We start from the raw sequence: 10,588 nt of genomic DNA on the forward strand, positions 1-10,588 counted from the left end.
TTGCATTGATAGTGTGTAACACTGATGTATTGAATTGCATTAAATGTCAAGATCTCTTTTTTTGGACATAATGACAGAAACACCATACTGATGCATTGTGAATTGTCACATAAGGACCACAAACTACAAGCCCTAAAAATGTTAAAAATGAATCAGACCTTATTTAGGGTCTCATCAGAAATTGAATATAATAACCTTCATGTTAACTGCACAGCAAATCTATTGTGTTGTATTGTGCATATATTTATATTCTCTACCCACACATATACATAATAATATTATTCCCATTATGACACAGACACAGTGGTAGCCTTACATGTTGGCTTTATCACAATAAACTGTCATTATTTTCTTTATTGCACTCTCAGGTCATGAACCTTTATGTGTTGACTGATGACTGAAATTCCTATTGAATCATTTATCAATTACAGGGCTATGATATTATGGGACACAACCCCCTGCACGTGTTAGCCACATATATCACAGGTGTGTCAACATGCATTTGACTGTGTCTTTATCTCTTCATTTTGTGTGCCGTGTCTATATTTTTTTTCAAAGTACAACCCCTCCCCCCAAAATACTGTAAAGACAAAACACATTAACACAACCCCTGTCTGTCCTTTTGTCTCCTCTCCATCCAGCTCCTCTTCTGTCAGTCACCCCGCTGCCCTAAAACTGTCCTAAATGACTTAATCTACAGGGCGACAGTACTCCACCAGAGAGGCTGCTGAGTGAGGAGCGTTTCTGTGCGCTGTAAGGGGATTGCTGTAATTACTGGGATCTGTGCACCGTATTTATCTTTTCAAGGGACGGGTGATCCTGCCATAAAAAGCCCAACATTTGGCAGTTAACTAATGCACACCATTAGATTGATTGTGCTGGATTTGTGTTTGTGTGTGTGTATGTGTGTGTGTCCCATATTTCCCTACTGCTGCCATGCTCTGTGATGTGTGTTAAATAATGCTCGGTTGTTCTCTGTAATCCTGATTAAATGGGGGTTAATGTGTGTCTGTTATACTTTTTCACAGACTCTCCAGCCGTGACCTTCTACGACGAGAGAGAGAGAGTTTGCATAAATGAACTGGCTTACGAGACATGATTAGACGGAGGGAGATGCAGCGAGACAAGGCAGAGGTACGAGGTTCAGGTGGCATCAGTGTCTGTATTTGCTGCCTTGATGTCTCAGTACGTGGGAACAACAGAGACAGAACGACTGACATTTTGTCGAAAAATAAATAAAAATCATTGTCTGATATGCTCTTTTCTTAAACATAAACCTCAGCAGCTTTAAAAATCTGACATTAGGAGTACAATAAAAGGGAGAAAATAATGAAAGAAAATGAAATTATCACTCTTCTTGGATGTGGCAGAGAAACAAACAGATTGACCACGCTCTTCTTTCCAAAATCCTCCCCCGTGCAGGCAACATGTTCCTCACGTCCATCTTGGCTGTGTTTTTTTCAGATATTTGGTGTCAGTGTGTGTGTGCGTCTGTGTCTGTCTTTGTGTGTGCGTACGTGTAAATGTGAGCATGGGTTTGTGTGTGTGCGGGTTGTGAAGACGGAGGCTGCACCAGGCTGTCCAGCCTACACACAAACCGTCCCGTCGTTAAATCACCTTACTGTTCCATCCACCATCCACTGCCCTGAGCATGTTTTTCATTTGATGTGTGTTTTGGTTGAAATGAAAGACACACGGGGAGAGGAGAGTGAAAATAAAAATGCAGGGGTATCGAGACAGGAGGCATAAACACTGGATGTCAAAGTAACTTCGGACTGTGCTCTCTTTGCGTTATTAAAACTAACTTTTGCCATCTTTGTCACTTCAAACTCTTGCGCACACACACACTCATTTAATCTCTCTACTCTGTCCTCTTTCTCCCACTTGTTCCTTATTAATTTTTATGTTTCTGACCTCGGAAACGGGCATGAGTACACAGATATATTACAGTAATTATCTAATTTTACAGTGCCATTAAATGTCACAGAAATCCAGAGTTATGGCATTAATACAATAAAGAGGGTTTGGGCCAGAGGGATGATAACTTAATACTGGACCAGTCTGTAACAAACTGTCTGCGATGGATACTTGCCAGTTTTTTTTTTATAACAACATAGTCAGTGTCTTCTTCTGTCGAGTTAATTTGCAACTGCAAGCAGGATAAAATAAATCATTTAAATCAAGTGAAAATCATGATACAGAAAGTTTCAAAAGTCAAATGCAAAGTTTGTTAAATTCCATGTGTGCTATTAAAACCCTTTTATATTTAGCTGAATATTTCAAGCACAATTCTGCACAAGGGACAAAACATATATTTCACATCCTCATTTCTGCACTAGGACAACTATGTTTTCCACTCGAATTCAAATTTACGACATATTATATTTAGATTCTCCTCATTTTCCCGGATCCTGGCCGGCAATAGTGTTATTTACTGTGGCTCTGACTGAGGCACATTTGGGAGCAGTTCAAATTCAAAGCTGTGCCAATCTACTCGTTCCTTTTTTTGTCTTTTTTTTTTCACCCCCTTCCATCGCCCTCTATTCCTCTCACTCACTCTCCACTCATTTCTACCTACCTCTGTCCCAGTAGATGGAGATGTGAAATATTTAAACACACTTTGTTGTTTGGGGACAATGCACTTCAGCAGATGGGCCATCACCGCACAGACCCCAATGTATGCAAATCTCCATACAAAGCAGCCCAGGATGTTTTCAATATAACACAAGTGCCTCAGGCCCTGTTTTAATCCCTCTTTACCCGCAGCCAATGCACTGTTTCATCCAGTCAAACGCCTTAAGCGCTATGTCAACTTGGACATCTGGCCACATAACTGAACCCAAAAAAAAGTGTGCATGTGTGTTTGGAAGGGAGCATGTTTGTGGAGGGTTAGAGGGAGAGATAAAGGTGATACAGTGCATGCTGTCGGACTGAAATATCCAGAGATGAAATTATCAGTGGCATCATTAGTGGCAGAGTACATCAAAGGACCAGGAAGTGGAGTTTCTGAGGTGGATTCTTCGCCCTCCACACCAGGGGAAGCAGGTGCCAGTGCTGCTTTCTTCATTGTCTCTTAACTTGTTTTGCTGTTTTCTCACTTGTTTTTCTCACCCCCCCACCCTCTAGGAATAAGCAACCACAAGCACACACACAAGTGCATATGCGTGCACAGATGCACCAACACACATACACACACACACACACACACACACACACACACACACACACACACACACACACACACTTGTGTACCCAAATGTGGCACGGTAACACACGCATGCTGCCTGCAGACTTTCTGGTCAGAACACTGATTTCTGTCGTTGTGACATCTGAAGGGTGCTACAGCACAGCCAGACACCTGGATACACATGGCATCTTTCACTACTGTGTGTCAAAGTCCACGTGTGTGTGCGTGTGATTGTTTGTGTGCTAGGTGTGCGTTAGGTGTGGGGGAAGGTGCCATAGAAGGCAGCATCTCCTGAGGGTAACTCATCAGCTTTTCCTGGATGGAGCACAAGTTCAGATGCTTGTGGCAATGTTGCATGTCCTCATTGACCTACATGATACAGAATACACACATACACGTATGTGGCACATACATCCGTGCAAACCTACATGTGTACACGGCAAGATTCACGCACTCACATGGGAGAGTGAAGTCATATGTGATCATGCAAATTCGTGTCAACGTTTATGAGGATCGGGCGGTTTATTGGGTTTGGGCTCTCATTAAACGTTGCTGAAACTCAAGGACTGAAGGTTGCCGAGGAAAATAAAACGTGCAAAAGACAACAGTTAATAATGCACGTACTGGACTTAATAATGTTTCTAAAACTGAGGTGAAATGGTATGCTAAAGCAGCCTTTCTCCTCTGGTTCATTTGCATGGTCAATAAATTTACAACTGCGCATAATCACAAGAAAAAAAATTATTTATTTTTTTTAGATAATTAGCACGCATGTAAAATTTATGTTTACGCTGTTAATTATCTGTGAACAGCGTAAGTCTAACAAAAAATCTGATGTGCAATATAGGGTCAGGAGGAGGTTATGTTACTCATGGATGGGGGGGGCGTGAAATACACTGGGATGTGCAAAACACATCTTATTTATTAAATGACAGATTATGAACATGGTCTTTTATTGTTCTGTGTTTCAAATTGCCTCTTTGGGAATGCTCAAGTTTTCTAAGTCCACGTATCTTTATATAATATATATAAAACAGGTTAGAAACAGGCTGTCATAAATAGACATCGACCAGTATTTTCACAAATATAACCTTAAACTGCTTTGATTATATTTCCATTACTGTTTCCTGAGTAAGAAGCACTAACTTCAAATTTATTTGAATCTTCTGAGGACATTAAATAGCTGCACTTTCTTATTTACAGCTTAATAAAATCACATGGATTAAGATATAGCACGGTCAAGTGCCTAAATGATGATAGATATTAATGGGAAACATTTTTCACTTGAATATTCAATATCTTTTTCATCAAATTGTAAAAATGTGTTCAGGTTATGAAGTAGCCACTATATATCGGAGCTCTGTAAGCATATTCCTTTTGCACTGTGTTTGTAGCTGGCATGAGAGAGACTGCCTGCAGCTTGTGTGATGGTCTGTGGATATGTGTGGATGTGGAGGGGGTGGTGGGGGGTGGGGGGGGTCTTGTGTGTGCATGTGTACTTAAACCTCAGGCCATGAAAGTGTGTGTGTCCGTATGTGTGGCTCATTATGTGGATTGTGGTTGCATGTGTATGTATCGGTGCGTGTGTTTGTGTGTGTGTGCCTGTGTGTGCAGGGGAAGAAAGAGTGTAGGTGAGTGCAGAAGACAAACCTGTCAGTTTCACAGCTGGTTTCTCTGGCTGCAGGGCTCAGGCCGGAGCAGGGTGACACTCGGCATCACAGCACCACAGCACAGGGCCCGGGGTAAACACACCATCATATACTGTAGGCAGATGTACACACACACACACATACCTTGGTTGGCTGCCCTCACCCTGTAAGACCAAGAGACCAGTGAAACACACCACCTGGGCAAGTCATCATATCTTGTCAAAGATTTTTTTTTTCTGTCTTTTTGGCTCGGTGGAGGTGTGAACAACATCACAGACCAGATTGCCTGGCAATGGACTGACCATCATGTTGTAAGGAAGGGGTGGGGGGAGGTTGAGAGGAACACAGAGTGAGAGAAATAACAAGAGAAAAAGTATAATGTAAGATGAGAATGGCTCTCTTTTTATTAGCCCTGTTGGAGGATGGAGCTGGCTTGTCTCCCTGCATCATGAGCCACGGTTGCTTGATCGGGACTATCATGGCCACTCTTGACGCATTATTGATGATAGAAGTTGATGTGGACTATTAGCTGGATGGTCCCTTCCTGCGTCAAGAGGAGACGGTGTTCCCATCCTTTGGTCTCATTTCGGGACTCGCTTCATAGCGTGTTCCCGAGCGAAGTGGACTCTCTGTGGGGAAAAGAGCCTCAGGCAGTCTCCCCCCCTCTCATCCCTCCCTCCAAACCAAAGCATCCCCCCAACCATCCCCGCACATTTCCATCTCCACAAAGATGGAAGTGATGGCAATTTCTTCAGGGTATTAGGAGGATGTTGACCCTTTTTTTTTTTTTGTAGTTCTCATAACTGGTGCAGTTGACAAGCAAAAAGCACATCAAGGTAAGACAAAAAAGGACAGTTTTAGCACTGAGGTTAGGAGACATATTCATCCACAATGTGCAATGTCAACGTGTTAATTGTGATTCTGTAGAGCGCTCGTGAGCAGCACAACGCAGGTATGCTCAGAAAAATAAGCAGCCACCTTGTGAATTCTGTTGACATTTTGAGGAGAAAGATCCTAAGTGGAGTCAATTATAAAAATAAAGTAAACATGTTGACAGGAGAAATAAAACTGTGTTTTGACTGGTGCTGTCAAGGGAGGTTCCCCTGTCTAAAGTTTACACAGCAAATGATTATGCTTCAGTGATTCTGCCCTGGATATGTGTGTGTCTCTACGTGTGTGTGTGTGTTTGAATGTGTGCACTCAGCGATCAACTTCTGCTAAATACTAATTACTGAATACTTAGTACGGATGCCCTTTCTATTGGGTCCCTTTAGTATAAACATTCATTATGGCTCTTTTTCTCCTTTGTAGCCCCATCATCATTATTCCATCGCATCCCCCGAGGAGTGAGGCAGAGCCGAGGCCGGGGCCGGACCCGGCTGGGGGAGAAAACACTGTAGAACCAGAGCGCCAGGACCTGGGAATGCACACAAGTGATATTTGTGCGCGGAGATCAAAAAGCGTTTACCTTTAGATGTTTCCCTGATATGAATATTCAACATCCTTATTGAAATCTAATTTGGGTCTCCTTGTCTCAGGGGTCTTTTCATCAGTGCCTGTTGCCTGAGGCCAGTGCTGATTGACAGCCAAACTTTAGTAAAGAGCAAGCAGGAAAAAAGGGGAGATCTGGTGGTGTTGGAGATGTGAGCGGTGTGAAGCCGGGGAGAGCTGGAACAGATGAGTGGAGGGGTGCTGAGGGCGGCGCGGGTGGGGGTGGGGGGCTTGACGGGGGTGGGGTATTTAACCTCCTCGCGTGCATGCACAAACAGAATGCTGCAGATTATTAGGAACTAGGAGTGAAAATAATAAGCAAAAGGGAGCGTTTAAACAAATGTTTTATCAAGTCAGGCTTTCTCCTGTGTGAAATCAATTTTCTCCCTCCAACCACGGTTGTTAACACACAGCTCTGTTTTGTTTGCAAAGAGGGATCATTTGGTATTTCTTATTTTTAGTAAAAATAGGAAAGATCTGCATAGAGCTGCAATGATTAGTGGCATAGGTGTAGATTTTGGGGTGGACACAGGAGACACGTCCCAGTCAATATTTAAAAAATGTGCATTTGCTCCCCTGAAAAACATGAAAGTATCAAAGGACCTTTATTTGAACATAATCAAATACATTCTCACTATAAATTGGTGCAGAAAGGGCACAAAATAGTGCATAAAAAAACAGAATGCAGGAAATTCTGTGTTTGATGCTCAAAATTTTCTAGCGGTGAACCACTAAACTACCCATTTCATATGTATGTGCTCCAATATTGAAATGAAATTTATGCCCTTGATAAGTCAAATTATCAAATAGTTGATCAACAAAAATTAGCTACTTTAATAATACAACAGTTGTAGAGAAATTTAAAAAAAAAAAAAAAAAAAAAAGCCTGCAAAATATTCTCTGATTTCAGCTTCTCCAAACTGAGGATTGCCTTTCGTTGCAAACTTTTGACCATTGCTTGAACAAAACAAGCAATTTGAGGACATCATATTGGATTCTGGGAAATTTTAATGGGTTAATTGAGAAAATCATCATCAGATTTTATAATAATGAAAGTAAATGTTAGTTGCAGCCAAAGATCTGCAGGCCGTCTATATATAACAAGCTACAAAAAATGTAGGATGTTTTTTGTGGCAAACAACTCACTACTATTATTATCTGAACCAATTTCTCACTTGATTTATCTTACTTAAATATACCTATCATCCATAATCAATCATTCTCGATTCAAGACATAGCAACAGATTGACAATATGAAATTTGCTTGTACGTGCATTTTACATTATCTTTGAGCTGAAACAATGAGTTGATTAAGCAAACAGTCGATCGACAGATAATTAACCCGCACTCCTTTTGATAATCAATGAATCCTTTTGTAGCAAAAATGTGTAACATTTTGTGCCTCCATCTGCTCAATTGTGAAGATTTGCTGCTTTTCTTTGTCCTGTGTGATAGCAAACTGACTGACTGCTATTAGAATGTTTTCTAACAGTTTATAGACCAAGCGATTAATTGAGCAGATTGAGCGATAATGGCAATAATTGTTAGCTGCAGCCACACTAAAAATATATTTAAGCACAGGTGTAGATTTCAGTGGGAACCCAGGGGACGCGATGAACATGTGCATTTGTCTCCCCCAATAAACACATGAAAGTAAAATCAAATCAAAGACATTTACACAATAAACTGATGAGAAAAGGCACTAATTGGTGCTCAAAAAATCACCAGAATGCAGGAAATTAAGTGTTTGATGCTCAAAAATTTCTGGCAGAGAACCTCCTGTTTCATATGTGTCCCCCCCCAGTGTTGAAACAAAACCTACGCCCTTGTATTTAAGTATAATAATACAATTATCGTTCTACTGCTATGTTTGCCACAGTCAATGGTAAGATTCACATTTAACAAAAATAGTTTAGTTACAGAAAGATTTGCTTTTTTTACACAGAGTATTTCATTTATTCTCCTCTTGTCTTAAGCATGTGACGCTCCCTGCCAAAGGCATAGCACCATATTGTTTTCTAAAATTATATTTCTAAACATTTGTTCAGTCATTTGTCTCCGTTTCTGACTCAGGACCTGTGAACTCTGTAACCATTCATTTGGCAAAATAAGAACAGGAAAAACAAGAAAACTCTGTGCTCTCACTCTGTCTGCAGGGGAGAGATGGACCGCAGTGATGGAGTACTTTTGTGTCTTTCTTTCTTTTCTTTTTTTTTCTGCTTATATAATAACAAATATTAGAGGCTGAAAACAGCCTGAGCTGCCCCTCTCCTGGTGTGGCTCTGAAACCACAAAACAAACACTGAAGAAGGATTCAAACCAAACATACCTGTGGAGCCTATAGAGGCAGACATTACAGCAATGGTGGCTTCACAAAAACTGTCAGGGTCGGATATTGTTCTGTAAAAATTAATATTCCTATTGCTGGTGGTGCTGATGCCATGTCCATGCGCACACACACACACACACACACACACACACACACACACACACACACACACACACACACACACTCTCAGACACTCACACACAAACCAGCACAGTCCTCATCTGGCCAGTGGGTTGAGCATGGTTTAATGTTATTATTGCGCAGGTGTGGGTCCTGTCCCTCAGGGTTCCATTAAAATGATGCCCCTCTCAATAGCGGCTCCATTTGCTCTTTAGATTTAACACAGGCCATATGTCTAGCAGGAGGCAAACAGCTGATGGGGTTTAATTGACAGAAATCAACATATTTGGGTGTGTGTGTGTGTGTGTGTGCGTGTGTGCGCGGGTCTGAGTGTGTGGTGTGCTAATGGTGGACGTGCTTGGGCTCAGGGGATCCCTTTAAAGGGTCAATTGTGTATCAGAACAGAGTTTGGAAAGAAAAAAGAAAGAGGGCAAAAGAGAAGAGAGGCAGAGGCAGACACAGACAGAGATATTGATGGGAAACAAGACTAATTCATAATGGAGACAGAGAAAACTGCCACGGATTCAAAGCACAGTTTAGCATTGCAGGACATAACCCTGCACATCAATGTGTGAATACATTTCCTTCATTTTGGAGCTGACACTCTTGTCCATTCCAGGAACACCGCTGTGTACAGAGTGTTAACTTCATGTTTCATCTCGCTTCACAGAGACACTGTCCCTGGCTGCAGTCAAATCATGTAAAATTACCTCTGTCACGGAGCTGATTCAGGCTCAGGAGGGGACCCAAAACAAATGAGTGTATCCACTGCAGGGCCCTCGAACTTCATCAATCCATGCGAGACACTGAAATAATTAGATTTGACGTACCAAACCATTTTATGCTCACTTAAAGGTCCAGTGGGTAAAATTTAGAGGGATTTAGTGGCATCTAGAGGTGGGGATTGCAGATTACAGCCATCTGAAAATTCTTGCGGTTAGATTTTCTTCAGTGTTCAGGAGGTTTTTATCAGGAGAATTATCTGTCCCCTCCTCTCCAAATCACCTGGACCTGGAGATTTAATCTGACTCTGAATAAAGCAGTTTCACATTAAAAATCAGTGTTTCTTCAATGCTGATCAGCTCATCAGAGACAGGCTGCTATCTCAACATCTTCTAATATGTACTCACCTTTTTTCTCTGATGACTTAAGATCCAGATGTTGAGGAGGTTTTTAGTGGGAACTGAATCATCCGCAGAAGCCTCTTCCTCTTGGACCCGGTGTTTTAAACTGGTAAAAACATTGCAGAGGGGCTGCTAACTACGATGACCCACACACAAAAGTAAATGGCCCCATCTAGAGCCAGCAGTGGGTTCCTCCCTTCCAAGCTACTGTAGAAACAAGGTGGTGCAACATGGCAATCTCCGCAGACGAGGGCCTCCTCCCTACATAGATATAAAAGGCTCATTCTGAAGACCAGTTCAGACCAAAGATTCGCGACAAGACGAAACCGTTTTAGAACGTTGCAGAGAAAAGTTGCAGTGGTGTGAACTGGCCGTCTGAGCTTGACTCAGTCTGGTTGATGGTGTCATCTGCAACTCAGCTGGTCAAATTGCCGATGGCTGGTTTTATAACGTAGAGCACGTCACCTGTTTCATCAGCCAGGTGTAGAGAAGTACGCTGGTCAAGTCAAAATGACTGCAGACGGCGTGTTCGCTTGCTGCGGCAGGAGTTCCATCTTCGCCAAGCCCTCTGTATCCGTCCTCATGGTGTACCAGTGTCAGACAGTGGGTCATTGCTTCTGCTGGCTGTATGTGCTTATGTCCCCTCACGCACACACATTCTCATTGACTGATTAATTGATGCTGCTTA

The sequence above is a fragment of the Epinephelus moara genome, chromosome 16 (assembly GCF_006386435.1).
Source record: "Epinephelus moara isolate mb chromosome 16, YSFRI_EMoa_1.0, whole genome shotgun sequence".
NCBI lineage: Eukaryota > Metazoa > Chordata > Actinopteri > Perciformes > Serranidae > Epinephelus > Epinephelus moara.